Source organism: Aphis gossypii, chromosome 2 (assembly GCF_020184175.1).
Source record: "Aphis gossypii isolate Hap1 chromosome 2, ASM2018417v2, whole genome shotgun sequence".
Lineage (NCBI taxonomy): Eukaryota > Metazoa > Arthropoda > Insecta > Hemiptera > Aphididae > Aphis > Aphis gossypii.
The window spans coordinates 26,459,123-26,476,716 of NC_065531.1; the positions used below are offsets into that span (position 1 = coordinate 26,459,123).

Sequence of the window (17,594 nt, forward strand, 5' to 3'; positions counted from 1 at the left end):
AAAACTCATTGATCAAATATAATTAAATTACACAGTAATTTTAATAAAATATATGAGTGCACACAGTGTCTACATAAATATTTCATCCTATTATTTATATCTATATATGGTTTTTTTATTTTAATACATGTGCCTATTTAATAAAATAAAAGCGACACAACTTAAAATCTTAGCCCATCTATTTTTTTATTATTATTATTAACACCTAACATTTTATCTCGAATTATTTTTTATTTACCTATCCATAAAATTATTTTTCTATCTAAAAATCCATTGTATTGACTATTGAACAATGAATATTATAAATATTAAAGCTTATAAGTTTAATTTAATTAATTAATTAATTAAACGTAGTTATAAACGTAAAATAAAAATATTAAAGACGAACACAATATCATCAGCTATTTCCAAAATGTGTTTCTGTTAAAATACATCGTACATGATGTATACGCGTTGCAAACAATATAATATGTTGGCACGGGTATGATATAGGTAATGCGACCGTGGTACATATATATTATAGGAATTAGGAAAGATGACGGCACTAACACTGCTCTCTTCTTACAGATTTTGGAATTAGGATAGATAACTGTGGTTTTCCCGATGCTCGCACGTGATGACTAATGTCTTTATATTATGTTGTACGAGGTACAGCAACAAAACGTAATAATAATAATAATAATAATAATACAATTTTCCGCATTTTCTGTTTAGAGTTTAAATCGACAAAGAGATGAGAGAGTATATAACTCACCTTTAAGTTTTTTTTAAATTTCATAAAGGACATTGTAATACGAATCACAAATTTTCGTTGACCATTTTTTCCAGTGAAATATAAATTACGTTCATTTTTATTTTCGTCCCCCTTAAAACGTATTGGAAATATGATTTTATTTTTAAGTGTATCCAATTGTACTAAGTTAAAAAAAATGCATAAAAATTGACCGAATAAACAAGAATGTACCTCGTGTTAAAAAAAAACCCACCTGTACATAAACATATATTACTGTAACAGGGTTTTTTCTCTAGGGTGAAATTAAACTATGTTTCCTATATGGTACATATAAAATTATGTTTTACTAAAAAAGTCAAAGATATGATTATTATACTTTATATTATATTTCATGTTATTAGAAATTATGTACACATTTTTTTCTTCGTTCTTTATGTATTACACAATTTGTAAAATTAATGTTTACAATAAGCTAAAGTGATGTGTGATAAGGACATTTATTTATTTACATAATACGTATAAGTAATGTAGAAATAATAATTTTAATTTTATATGTTATCTTGTAATATGTTGAGTTGGGTATTCATTGACAACGGACGGCAACGATTAACAATTATTATAATATAGTATGTTCTGCTCTATTATTATAATTTGTTAACCGGCGTTTCAGACCATTATACGTTCATTTTTTTGTACCTAATAAACGTAGTTATTATTTTTTGAATCAATTATATCTTTATTTTGCATTTCCTGTTAAAAATCCCCACAGTAACAGTAGAATAAAAACCTTAAATTAATTATAAAAAAATAAAATAAAAGGATTTTAAAATCATAAATTAACTTTTCTAATTATATAAAATTTGCATTTATAGCAGAGACATTTTACTACCTATATTTTAAATATAGAAAGGACAAATTAGTATAAAGCGATATACTTAATAGTTTTTACTTTATTTACCATTTTTGTTATATTAATAATATAATATAAATTAAAGTACTGTATAGTATAACTAATAGTTACTTTAAAGTTAAATCTATTAAAATTTTTACTTAATGAATTTTAAATATTTAAAACAATCCAACAAAAAAAAAAATAATAATAATAATAATAATAATAATAATATGTTTCATGTTTGATATAAGGTCACTTTTCTAGACTTAAATTTAAAAAAAATGTCACCGTGTTTTCTAGTTTATACATCAATCTTTTTTGTACTGCAATTGGCACATTAATGTTCCGTGTTTATAGCAAATGTATCGAGGAATAATTTAATTTAATTTAATTCTTTAATAGCTCTTATTATCTTAAGATTTAAAAGAAGTCATTCTTACTACGGTTTAAACGGTTACAGATAATTTTAAACATAATATATATTTTGAACATTTTATTCATTCACTTATACCTACTTGTAGTATACCTAATATTATCAGAGTAATTTTATAGCAAAATCGTTTTCAAGTTACAATGAGGCTTGGATACTATTTAAGAAATACGTCTTATTATTTCTTTAACTGTTAATATGTTGAATCAACACTTTTATCTGATTTATAATGTTTGAAAGAAGTGTAACGTTCGTTACACCCTATATAAATACCTATATACATTAAACACACGATATGATTAATTAACACAAAATATTACATACTCAACACATTTTACACTTCCGAATTATTATTTAATATATTAAAATGACACACGACACGAGTTCACCACTGACCATCAACGCGAGCTAACCAAGCAGTACAATTATTAACAGTCATCTACCAAAAACTGTTAAGTATATTTGAAATATATATTTATTAGATATATAAACTAAACGTGTCTTATTATTGATAAACACCTCACAATAGTGCACTAGCCCCCAGATACGGAAAACTTATCCATAATGAATAGAAAACCTTCCGTGGATAACCAATATCGTAATAAGGTTTCCCCGACCACGTTACAGAAGTCATTCGATTCTTTAACAGTAATATTATCTGTTTTTAAAAGTGATTGTGTTACAAAAAAATTAAATATTAATACTACAAACTTATACAGGTAATACGACTTAAAAACGATGTTTATACTAAGTTTGTATATAGTATTGAGTTAGTAATATTAAAATATATATTTGTATGATATTTATCCTTTAGTTATCATTATCATCATGAAAAAACAATATAACGTTTTTTTTTCTTTTTGAGTCACTTATTTTGTCAGCTGTTGGAATACACCATCCCTTTCAATGTTGCTTATACATTTTATTAAAAAATACTACTGTAGTTGTTTCAAATTTGCTACATATAAATATATAACTATACAATTATTATAGGAATCTGTTAGTTCATTTAATGTTTTCTGGAGGTTAACGTCTTGCTGATGTAAACGCTTTGGGACATCACGCAAAAAACGAAATACTCGTTTCAATAAACCAATCACAACACAGTCGAGTAAAAATATTCAAAAGATTCTATTATTTTGTTCATTGAAAACACATGTTTTTCATCTATCTTATTACTTGATTATATTACTTTATATCTCCAATATAATAATATTTTTAATACAGATTATAAGATTTCATATTCGTATTTTCATTTGTTATTTCACCAATTTAAATTGATTAAAATTGACAACGAAATTACAAGTAGATAATTTAGTACGTACCGGTCAGGGTACGGTTGTCAAATTCTTCGCCAGCAAGAAATTTGTCGATAAATTATATCAGAAAATATAGGTGGAAACACTGGAGAATTGGTGATATATACGTCGTTTTATAGTCACTCTATACTTGACCGAACCCTTCGGTCCGGGTCATTAGGCTAATAGAACTTATATTTACGTCTCTAGAGATACAAATGATGATTTTACCTGTGTATATGTACAATCGAGCGAACAAGCTTACACAAATAATGAGCAAAATAACATTTATTACTATAGGTAAAACTGAAATAATATAATAATTTTGATATATTTTAAGCGGTTTTGCTCGGAAATTAGTTCGAGAAACACAAATAAGTTAGGAATCTAATAAGTATCTTGTTATAGCGTAAGCCATAATAATTTTTAGTTTATATTTAATACAAACAATTTGAAGATACTATATGCATACTCGTCATCTATTAGACAATACTTAACACTCATTACTCATAATATTCAGTCATTTAAAATTTTTTTTTAATGGTTTTTATACACATTTATTTATTTTTAATTTTTAATTTGAATCGTGTATTTCCGTGAATATCAAATATTGAAAAAATAAATCATGGTTTGTAATAGTATTTAAATTCTTATTATGAGACTGATGGGTAGTATTAATTATCAATATAGGCAAAGTATTCAATATAAAACCCACCATTTTTAGATAAATATTCCTCTGAAAAATATTATACTGAATAGAATTAAAATTATGGGTTGTCATTGAACTTAGTATGTACACCGCCGATTAGGTCGTTGAAATAAATAATATTTATCCAAACACGTATTATAGTGACGTTCATCTTCACACGGTTGACTCGTTAAATTATGCATAATACATTTATTTCACTTTAAAACGTGATAATTTTTGAGACGAAAATCTTACTCTTAAAAGCCTACAATATGAATAGAGAATAATAAGGAATAATAGTTATACTAATATTCTATAATGCTTAAGATGAATACAGCGCACTATTTGTTTTCTCTCTTTAACCCGGAGACAAAATAAATTTTCGATAAACAGAACCAATATTGTATTGTGTTACTTCCAGGGCTGGTGAGAGGGTGGACCTTAGCTTTGATATAAAAGCCAATCGGTCTGTTATAGGATTAAAAATTTAAAAAATTGTGTTAATGCATTGGTTCATTAACGCTATGTAAATCGCGCGTGTATGATATATGTGCGTATAATGTGTCAAGTTCACATTTTACTTCTAATTTACATTTTTCAATATAACTATGTAAGTTATTTTAAAAATTATCATTACAATTTAATTATATTCACGATGATACGTATACTGCTTATATATTTACAATAAAGAATTCATAAGTAATGTTTTCCACTTAATGTTTGATAATAGGCCAATTCAGTTTTATATTAAAGTTATCAATATAAGATTTGTCTACTGAATGCAGATTTGAATTATTGCATGTGGGTCAGAGAGAGAAAATAAATAGTATGGCGTTGACGTCCATTTGAGTATGGTATTATAATATAAAATAATAATCTCAATACGATCTTCTATTGAATAGAATAATATTCATACTATTATAATATAATATTAAAGTCGTGTGAAAAATCGATTTTCCGATTTTGTAGGTTTTATACTATAAGGGTAAATCACGATTAGAAAAAAAACATTTTCTAATAGCTTAAAATTGTTACAGCTTTAATTTCAAGACAAAATTATCTAGAAATAAGATTTGTGGTTAAAATTACTTTTGATTGTAGTACAATACTATACAGCTCAAAAGTTCCGTTGAAAGATACAAGACTAGTATACACTCTATAAGCTTAAAATATATCAAATCATACATTTTTTATACCTTTTATTGTCTCACAGTAAGTAGGTACTTACTAAAATATTATCTTCTCAAAAAAATAACATTTGATATTATTTACTTAGTATTTTGGAGCTAAACAGAAGAATTTATTAATAGCAATCGGAAAAAATAAAAAAAAAGTATGGAAAAAACAAAAAACAAATTTTCAGCGAAACGATAAATGTATATTATTGATTACATAATGATGTGTGATTTATTTTATTTTCATACTTTGTATATTTGATTTAGGAGTGGTTCAATATAGAAAATTTAATCTAGTTTGTACATTAAACAGATCAAAGTTTAAAAAGCTTAGTATTTTTCAAAATAGATTACCTATAAATAAAATCAAAAAGTTAAGGACAAGTGGAAATTTTTACTCGTTATTTAATAAAATCAATTTTATTTTATTGGTACAAATAAAAAACAATTACCGTAGATACTGGAAATTTCCACTAAATGTAAATTTGATATTTTCTATACATAATACCTATAATAATTTTCAGAATTGTTTGACTCTTTTTCAGCTTATACATTTTAATTTCCATTTTTTTTTTAAATATCAATAAAAAATAATTTTTTGTCGGAGAAAATTAAATAAGTACAAAGTTCTTCATAAGTTTTTCATTCACCAATTAAAAAATATAGACAGTGTATAATCACAATATTTTATTACTAACTGTCACCCGCGTGTTCCGCCTTCGCGGATTGTTGTTTGCAAATTGTGGGACTGTTTATTTGTTTGAAAGTTATTTCGATCATAAAATACCATTAATAGTGTACAAACCTTATACTTACGCAAAATACGAATAATTTAAGGTGTTTATAAATTCTCATAAATTTACTTATAGATAATAAAAATAATTTTTTTCTCACACTAATATTACCATCCGAAAAATATATTATATATTAATATTATAGCGTCGTTAAATGAATAACAATAATAATGGGCATGACTTATGTGGGATTTCGCATCATACAGCCAATCAGCGCGCTACTGACTTACTATAATATTTTTCTATTGGTTATTATAATTATTGGATGCATTTTAACTTATTTTAACTACCCGAGTCTCAAGATTATGTGTGTCAGTTGTTGTTGGAACGCGTACTTGAAACCCGGCAAGACCGTTAAAAGCATCGAATCGTTGTCACATCTCATATACGTCGGCAATAATAATTGATTCATCGACGATTTTACACACACATTACACATTATGAGGTAAGTCGGGAGCGATTGCTTAACTATACGCTTTATACGATTTTATTATTTTAATATATTATAATATATAATTAGAACTCGGATTTTAAAGCATATGTTTCTTTTTTTAGATATGAGATAGAAATCTAATTTTTATATACAAATTCATTTCATGCCATTTTGATTCTAAATAAACTAATTTATTTTTACTTTTTCAGCTTTTTTTTTTATTAACTGTCAGGTATAACAGTAAATAATTTGGTAACTATACGTTGAACGGTGTGAATTTGTATGCGTTAAAAAAAAATCGGGACTTGCTTTTATAGTATAGATAAGCGTTTTAATTTAAAATTTTAATTAAATTATAGAGGGAATAATGAAAATTTTTAAATCGTTTCGTAACTATAAATTCATAAAAATAGTTCTTTTATAAATAATATTTATTAGAGTTTAATCGTACATTTTTAACTTTGTTAAAAAAAAATTCTTCTGGAAAGTTAATTTAATTTTTATAGATATTCTATGTTCAAATTTTCACTTAGTTACATATTTTAATTATGAATAAATATAATCATACCTTTGTTATAGTTCAAAAACATCGTAGGGACTTAAAACTTTTACATATATTATTACATTTTGTACACACCATGATATTTTTAATACAATATTTTTGGCAAATAACAAATTTAATCAACTTTGTAATAATTACTAATACGTAATAGTATAAAATAAATTTCTTTAATAGAAATAGTACGAAACATGAAATATATGAATATATTGATATAGATTGACAGACTGACTCCGCTCAGAATCGTTTACGCATACAATGATATACCATTGAATTCAAATTTACACGTCATTATAGTCATCCACTCGATACCTATTATACACTTTACAGTAGAGTTTTATCTACTTAACCATTTTATTTTTATAACTACAATTTTGATGAGTTAAGTTTGCTGTATCGTTTATTTAAATTTTTTATTGCTGTCAGTTAGAATGAGATTGAAAATTTTAACTCTTTTTCAGTAAGAGTTAAATAATATTTTAATTTAGGGTTTCTTATCAAAAGCAGTGATCAACTATAATCAAAAAGAGTAATGATTACAAGAGAGAACTTAAATTTTTCTAGATATCTATTTATTATATATTTATCGTGATTAATTACTTGATGATCAGATATTCATTTTCTTATATTATTTATCTAGATGAATAGTATTTTATCTTTATAAATTTGTACATCAATACTGTTTAATTTTTGGAAAAATCTATCACAAACATATAATCATTGGTTCGTAAAGTTCCTCTAAAATAATAACGATACGTAGTTACTTAGTAGGTACCTAATAACTAAGCATTTTGGGTTTTTAAAGTGATTATATTGTAATCAAAAATAAAATAGCTAAAACAGACGGACAGTAACTAAAACAGTTATTTTTGGAGGGTTTCAACATTTTTCGAATACTATTGGGAAATTCTGAAAATGGTGTTTTTTAACAAAACTACTACGTCATATTTTCAATCTATCTAGAGAGGCTATAATATATGCAACTTTTAGAACAGTCTCCTACATTATACTGTACTAGAAAAGTCTTAGACAAAATACATAGGTACATACATCATTGTAAAACCAATTTCTTCTACCTCACGAGTTAAACTGAAAAATAAAAAGTATTTGCTACAATATATTGTAAAGTGGATTATTTTTATATATTTTGTTTTTCATTTTTGCTATAATAATAACACATTCATAAAGCATTTTATTACACATTTAATACACGAATAGAGAATGCCATAATAATAATAACGGTTATTATTAGTGTAAAATACAATTAATATTAATACAAAATCAAAACACAATACTTCGCTGTAATTGAATGAATTCATTAATACAATGAGTAATATATTTCATTTTTAGTTTATTTTTTTATTTAAAGTAAAATGATATTGCATACGTTTGAGATGTCATCTCACTATTCTGTTGCTAATTTGTAATTTGGTAGACTGCTATCAATTTCTAATTGTATGGAAGTGTTATTGCACCTACGGTGTTACTTGATAATATGATAATAATGTTAAAATTCCTAGACCCTGGCTTAAATTAAATCTTTTTAATATAACTATTATTACTGTTATAATATAGACGTGTAGTAGTCTTAAGAATCATATACCTTACTCCCTTGCTAGACCCAATATATTCTCTAAAATTTTTTTTTTTATATTTATTATATTATACAGCTACTGGATGTATATATATATATACATATTTACATCGTAATTGATATTGTTTAGATTGTGTAGGTTCTTGAGAGGTTTTTAAGGTGCAAGTGCTTTTTATTTTACACAAAAAACAGTTTACAATAAGTAGTTTATAATTTATATTATGCACATAGTAGTTCTAGTTGTGTTTCACGCTCCAGTCATTGCTCTTGAAGAGGAACTATACGATAAATGGTGAATGCAAATTTCCAGGAATTTATCAATCTATCAATCACTATCAACCAGCCTTATGCTATAATTTAAATCTATACACAGAGTTCACCGTAGGTATTTAATAACATAGATAATACTATAACTATAGCGTATTGAAATAATTAAAACGCCAATAATAATATTAGAATATGCAAATGAACTCAATTGCTTTTAATATATTGTTATGATGTACTATGCAGGTGATTCACCAAACGTTCTCACCTTCTCTTTTCGTTTTATATAATCCAATTAATACAAAATCTTTTGAAAATTTAAATGTGTTTAAATACCACATTTTAAAATTCTAGAGATTTTTATACTACCTAAAAAGATTTTTCTATAGAAATACAAATTTCTATTTTTTAAATGAGAACTTAGGTACTATATATAAATTATTTAGTGGATGTATATATTTTTTTTCGAAAAATTCATCGAAATTAACAATTAAACGAGGTTTTGAATTATATAACTCTTTGTATTAAGAATAATCAATTACTTTATTATAGGTTCGTGATAATAGATTTGGGAAATATAAGGACTTTAGTAACTTGAACATTTTAGTAATTAATATTAATCTATATACATTTTTTTATAATTTGTAAAAACGGTACAAGTACAATAAACATTAGATCCAATATTACATAATATATTTTATATTTTTATAAGACCCTTTTAAAAAGTTTTATTATTGTTAACAACAGAAAATACTAAAATGTTTGAATTTTGAATTAGGTACATCAAAATTAAAAAAAAAAAAAACATATTTACTAAGTATCTTTTAGTAGTAAAGAGGGTAGAGGGTGGTAATTTAAAAAACGAAAACAGTTTTAAAATATGGTATTTACGTAGGTATATTTAAAAAATTTAAAAATAAAAATTTGAATAAATAAATTATTAGATAAATAAAGGGCGATGAGTTTTCTTGGTGAATCGCATATATTTATTATTTATCAGCGTGTTCAATAATATTAATATTGGTTTGTTGACGTTATAGATAAATACTATATTATAGTCGTTTATAAGAAAACGATTATTTTTTAAACAACCGATCGAATTTCAAAATATAAATATATCCTTGTTGCAGTATCATTGATTTGCAAAGTACTGGAGATGAAGGATTGCTAACTGCAGACAGAAACATAAATAAAACATGATTATGGTAAGTTATAGAATTTCACGATCGCTTCATGACATTTAGCTATAGGGCGCATCTCATGTGTGGTTCTTTGTCTTCGCAAAGCGCTTTTAATGAAAGTTCATATTATATTAACAATATATACATAGAGTAGGTACAATATAGAATTCAATCGTATTTGTTTATCATGTTGAAGGACGAAGAATATTAATGTACACTCAACGGATGTTATAGCAATTATACCGTAGTTGTAGAAGTTACTGCAAGAATGAGACCAAGATTAATCCGAAAATTAAAAGAGAAAAACAAATTTCAACTCGAAAACGAATAAAACAATGATACAATTCTAAATTGATTATAATATAGGTGTAGTACATATACCTATGTTATATTGAAAATCAGTGTAGGACAAAATGGTACTTTCCAAGAATAGTGGGAGACTGGTTATTTTAGACGTATCTATTTATTGTTCAATTAATTAACTCGGAATTACAAAGTTGTAATTACTGATTGTTATGTATCATTAAATTTAAAGAAAGATTTAAATACTCGTATATAACACAATTGAAAATGTCAAGTTACTTATAATGAGCGATATGATGTTATTTTTTTTGCATGTTGAAACTTATTTTCATTAACCAAACTATTAAGTATTTGTTCATTTATCATTGATCATATTAACTGTTGTTGCACCGAACATAAACATTTAGATACACAGCAGTATCAAAAATGCTCCCTCAAAAATAATAATAGAATATGCTATATTTTAATATATATAATATATGTTATAGTTATATAAGCAATCAGGTTTCATATATAAGACAACAAAAATACAAATAAACTTAAAATTATGTAGTTTTATTTTATAAAAAAATTGTCTGCGTGCTTGAGGAGCTCATGAATATTTTCCCCATTTGTGTTACTGGACAACGGTTTTCAATAAAAAAAAAAAAAACTATTTTAGAAATATATTGCTTATATATGCCCTAACTTAACTCGTATTATTTCACATGACCGTCCCTGATATTTATATTGGATTACATAAAGTTTCATCATATTATCGTAAGTTACGCATGAAACAATTACAACGTCCGTCGCATTGTCATTATAGGCAATTTTATACCTACCTAGAACATACATAATATCACATTTCTTGTTGACGCATTAGAATTTATTTTGAAATAATACTTTTTTTTGTTTATCTCTGCAATAGACGTTCGTCCTCTCCATCCGATACGTCGTTTGTATATAGAGCCTTACGATGTGCGTACGCGGTTTCTGGTTACGATCGCGATTAAAAAAAAAATTTACATACAAAAAGCTAACGAAAAACAAGGGTGTTAAAACATTTTTTCTCTCTGACTGTTTTCAGTAATTAAATAACTTAGAGTTTTAAATATTTTAAGTATTTTCAACGTACCCATTTTGCGTGATATTATATATAGGTATTATATTATTATAGGGCGCTCGTAAGGTCATGTATACAATACGAATACGCTCAAAAATGTCAGATGTGTAGTGGTGTAAGTTCAAATATTATAAACTGAATTTATTTTTAATTATAATTAATATACATTCTGATGCAATCAGCCCTGTAACACCTCGTACAAAATGCAGTTAACTACCACGAGACAGCAAGAGGCGTTATTCACGGATGGATAGCTTTGCCTATTTTGCCACCTCTATTTTTCGTGTCTTATAAATGTGCCATTAAAATATGTACAAACGTTCTGATGGCTGATTTATAAAAGTTAAATTAATACATCAGGCAAACCATTATGTATATAATTTAATATGTAAGGAGATATCTTATGTGTATTTATTGTTTATAAAACGAATTTTATCGATAATAATATCGTATATAAAAAGTTATTTTAAACTTTTAAATTTTCAAAATGAATTTAAATATATAATATATTATATAATATTAATTTGATTAGATTAATTTGAAGTAAAACACTTACCTATGTGTTATAGTTTTAAAAAATATTGATATATTTTTTATAAAATTCGTCTTACTAGCATAACCTAATCTCGTTCAAAACAACATTAAAATACATTTATCACTCCGTTCAAAATCTAAAAAAATATAAAGTAGTATTGAGTGTTTACTATCGATATAGTAATCTAAGTTATTATTTTTATGAAAGACAGCATATGTTTTTAGATTAATATTCTTAACCAAAATATTCGAAGTATTTCGACACATAAAAATCTAATTTCGGACGAGTAGTTAATTAGTTTTCAGTACTTATTTATAGTTGGAGGGGCGAAGTAGTAAAATAACATTTTGAAAGTTACATCCATGTCACGCTACTCTGTTTTTAAGCATAAAACACACAATTATAACTCATGTACTATTCGTCTAGGATTATTTGATTTTTATACATACAAGTTTTATTTTCATAAAATATTCTGTATTGAAATAAAGTTAAACAATTTTTTTAAAAACTTAGAATTATTTTTAAAAACTCATAAATGATTTAATTTTTGCAATAGCAGATAATACCTAAAATTAAAATATATGGTCATTGATTAATAATTCTTTTAAAATAATACGAGATCATAATATGCTATTGCCTTTGATGATATTATAAACGAGAGATACAATTTTTACAGAGTGGTTGTAAATTTTGATATAAAAAAATATGTTGGTCTATTGGATTTGTTATTAAAAAAGCCATATTTAATGGAACATTAATATGTTAATCAAAGAACGAATAATTAACAATTGTATGTAGAACTATATTTATTTTTTAATTTTTGATTTAAAATTGCTCCACTTTAGCTAATAAAATATGTACAGATATACAGACATATGTGATCGAATATAAATGCGTCCATTATAGATTAAATTAACAAAAACATACGTACACGCGTAAATATATTATTAGACAACCAATATTTTGAAATACAACGTCGTCTGAATGATTTGGGAGTCGGTGTCACTGCTGTAATTGTATTTCGTATAAATAATGTGCTAAAATATATAACATTTCAAAATGCAGAGACGACACACGGTCTGACATTTTAATCGTTTGTGCAGTTGCATTTATTGTTATCGCGAAGAGTTTTGTCATTTTAACCACTTAATAAAAATCAAAAGACGTGCAGTTATTATTCACAATATCAAATGCAATAGATGTAATTGAATGAAGGGCTAGAAGTTTTGTCGGGGGAAAAAAAAACTATATATTAATTAATAAGAAACCACTTAGAATTAATAGTTTTTTTTTTTAAATCCTATATTCGCTCTCTTTGAAAAAATATGAATACATTTGATTTGATTAAATAATATATTATCGTTCATGGAAGCCCTTTTGCAGCTTGCCGTCCTGCGACATCTATTCACGCGAGTATTGTCGTCATCATCATATCCCCGCATAATCGAACATACCAATATTATACGACTTCATTTGTGTATTATTCATTTAATCCACTGCGCACAAGCGTATGCAATACAAATGATAATAATACTCGAAAAATTAATTAACCTTTTTCGGTTTTTTTTTTCAATGCAGCGACTTTTTATTATTCACCGCCGCACACACTCATAATACAATATATTTATGTTATAACATTATAGGTACAATTATTTATAAACGAAAACGCGTGTACGGTATACAGCTAATATAGCTTACCGTCGATTCGATCCGATGTTCACGTACGTGGTTATATTATAATAGAAGCTGCTTTAATGGTATACGAGTATGTATAGTGATTCGAAGTCATCGAACTCGAAATACGCGATAACGGCTAGTCAAATACCGATATTTTATTTATAGCTATCTGTAATTTTACAATATGTACATTATTTACACTATTATATATATATATATATATATATATATATGTAGCTGTTGTATATACTTTTTATTGTGGGTCTTATGTGTGGGTATGTGTGAACGCAAAAGATCATCAAAAAATAATGAATTTTTTATTTACCTTTCTGTTTTCACTACAATTGTTTGTATAACAATTATATATAATTTATAATATTATAGTACCTGAATTTCTTAGCTTCGCCCACTCGATGAACCGTTTTATCTAGCTTTTTCATTTTAATTACATTTCCTTATTATATCCTATATTACCTATATATTTAGGGCTATATTTAACTATATTTACAGATAGTAAAAATTAAAAAACAAAAAACAAAAAAATGTAATCTTATAATTAACATAAATTAAATGCAGTATTATTTTATTGATTTAAATATACAAAATAATAATATATTAATTGTAATGCTTTTTATTTATTCAATGTTTTGATGAAACTGTTTGGTTTATACACAGACAAATCGTACACGTCATACGCGGAAGTATTCAAAATAATATAATATTAACTGAGTGGAAAACATTGATTCACTAAACTCAACCTATATAAATTATTTACAGCGATTGACTGTGATATGTTTATTGTTATTTCAAATGCTAATTTAATCACGAAAATCATTAACTTTTGAATTGGTATGACATCTGTAGTAAGTTAGACTCATAGTTGTTTTTGAGTCTATAACCATACATACATCATATACATAATATAATTTCGTTATTATTACTTAAAACTAACAGCTTACCTAAATCCTTCATTAAGATAAGATGTGATTAGCAACTAACAAGTTATGAAATTCTTAAAATAAATAAGCTTGGATAATTATGTTATTTTATATACATATGATTCAATATAATATAATCGTTGATTAATCGCAAAAAAAACAAAACGACAGAATTTTTAAAGACGAATGTGTAAAAATGTTTATCGATAACTATAGCTGATCCTGTTCATCTTTGCTTGTGACAAATTTGCCTATGGATTTAACCCTTTTTTAACACCGTTACATATAATTAGCACAGATTTTAAACATAGTTATTTGAATTGTTTTATCCAAATATGAAGTGTAAATTTAAATTATATCCAAACATATTAATTATTTAATTTTCCATGAATGATCAAGGTAACAATAAGATAGTAAAAAAATAAACTTTTTTTTTAAATCAAATATATTATTTTATCTTATTTTCCGAATCTATTGAAAACTGTAAATTTGTGTAAGAGTTGTCCCTTTGTAGACCTCCGATTTTATATAGTAGTTATATTTATTAATAATAATTATCGTGTATACAATGTTGCTCGTTACAAATTAAATATTACCAGCGGATTTACCCTGCTTTAAACTCTATTAAACTACATAAACTTTTAACAAAGTAGGTAACAAAATATACATTTACACCCATAATTTAGAATAAGATCATTATATTGTGATAAACAAAATATATGATTTTTAAAAAATGTTGAACATCATAGTTGTACGATGTACTGTGTAATATCGACATGTCCTTTTAAAATTATAGCATAAATTGTTCTTAGATTTGTTTTTAGATTCTCAGAACAATCGCTTAAACGAAATTGAACGAGCGTATGAGACATGCATATATTATGTTAAAAACAGTTCGATTAGAATTTACACATGTCAATATATACGTATAATAATGTTTCGCGACGATTTTGACGTAGGTATTTCAGGTATTTTTTTACTCTGCATTACGTAGATTCTTCTTTAAATAATATATAATATTAAATGTTATACTGAGTGATCAAAATTTAACGTGAGATACGTTTTATTTAAAAAACTATCAACTTTAATTTTTGATAGTACATTTTTTGCATAATTTTAAGTTATTAAAAACAACAAGTTTCTAAAAACAAAACATATTTATTGTTATAGTTTTTTTTAATTTTTTTAATCAAAACATACATCTTAATTTTTTATTTTAAATAGTTTATGTTTTTTGAAGTACTTCGTTGTATAAAAAATAAAAAACGTATTTTTGACAAGTATTTTATGAGTTATAAGCTTAGATGAGCTGAGTGGAGTGATACTACAGAGGTATCCCTCAAGATTCGACCTACTACTCCAATTTTCAAAACATTAGATAATTATTACTGCTAGTCTGAAATGTGATTTTTATAGATTAAAATATTCCTAATAATATTTTACTTCAGAATATGAAATTTAAATGTTTTATAACATAAAATAAATTTAAAAGTAGTAACAACTTAAAATTATTTAAAAGAAATATTTTCAAAATCGTTAATGTTTTACGAAATAGAGTCCAAAACAGTGTCTTCAGTTAAATTTATCAGCCCGTATATCTACCACCGTGTAGGGTAATATTTAGTTTCTGAAAACGGTTTTTTTTACGAAAAAACAACTCTTACAATGATTCTGTTGAACGTTCTACGTCTACACTCTACATAACATACAATCTTCACGCTACACAATTAAGCTTATAATATATAGAAGAGACGAAAATAATATATACACACTTTGCTTTATATAGAGATCGACGCAATCAGATGATAAATCGTTTTCTTTCTTCAACACCTAAGTGATCGCGTTCTCTATATTATTATTATTATTAAATATTATTTGCTAATATTATATGATGTATGAGTATTGATGATTTTTGCGAAAAATATTACGTGATGTTTTAGGCCGCCAATGCGTCGACCGTGTACATGGGTTGTTAGACTCGTGCACGAATCACCTAGCCTTCGTTCTTCGAATCAGAGTCATTAATTGTAGATACTCCACATGCTTGTACCAATTCGTACCGTCAAGTTTATGGTTTTTACCTAACGATATAAAAAGTTACAAAAGTGTTGGTTTGTGGAACAGGATATATGCCAGTGCGCAGAGGGTGATAAGAATAATATGGAACATGTATTGGCGTCTCGTGTAATTTATGTAAGGTATTATACCATATATTTTATGATATTAATGCAATTATTTTTAATCCTCTAGAATGGTAAAATAAAAATAAATTGAAAATGATAATTTACAGCGTGTTGGAAAGTTATTGTTTTATAAACTTTTGCTACGGCTGGTACTATAAAATTAGGTCTGGTACACAAAATGATTATGCTTTAAAATTACTATGTGTTGTGTTATTATTGAGCAAAGTGTCAGTGTATGTAAATAATATTATTATATTATGTACTATGACCGCTTGATAAATAACCCATTTGTTCTACACTTAATATGATTTATTCGTTACAGATACACTATTTTTTTTTTTTTTTTAATAAATAATTTTTAAATTTCTAACTATGTTTTATGTTTGTAAAGACTAATTAGTTATATTTATAACACAAATCTAACAACTTTTTTAGGGTAGGGGTTCTTCGCGTGCTCCTATGCGTCGTTTTACCCGCAACTGAATCTATTCAGAGCACATACACACACTCGTTAAAAAATGGTTGAATCTGAGTTAATGATGATCTCGATGACTTGAGGATTCGAATCAAATCTAAAAGAACCGGTTCTTAACCTAAAAAATATTAGCAACCAAAATTAAAACCTTTATTCAATTAAAATTATTATATATATATATATATATTTATATTTTTTTTGTGGTTTGTAGTAAACGTACGTGTTTGTTTTTACTTTAACGTTTCATCCACTCCTCCCACCAACTTTGTTATAATAAATGATATTATACAATTTATTAATATGTATTCTTAATGTAACTGTTGTAGACGTATAATCG

At 25.6% G+C, this 17,594-nt stretch overlaps 1 long non-coding RNA gene across 4 annotated transcripts in view; it reads left to right on the forward strand.

Annotated features, from left to right (window-relative positions):
* The first annotated feature begins 6,340 nt into the window (after window positions 1–6,340).
* Window positions 6,341–17,594, forward strand: part of LOC126550188 (uncharacterized) — a 42,122-nt gene continuing 30,868 nt past the window's right edge. For 2 of the 4 annotated variants that reach the window (XR_007604224.1, XR_007604227.1), the window contains exons 1-3: window positions 6,341–6,455; window positions 9,991–10,065; window positions 16,540–16,797. This is a non-coding gene — a long non-coding RNA (uncharacterized LOC126550188). Of the gene's footprint in view, window positions 6,456–8,827; window positions 8,982–9,990; window positions 10,066–10,237; window positions 10,458–16,539; window positions 16,798–17,594 lie in introns of all 4 variants that reach the window. The other 2 variants (XR_007604225.1, XR_007604226.1) reach the window with 2 other exon arrangements.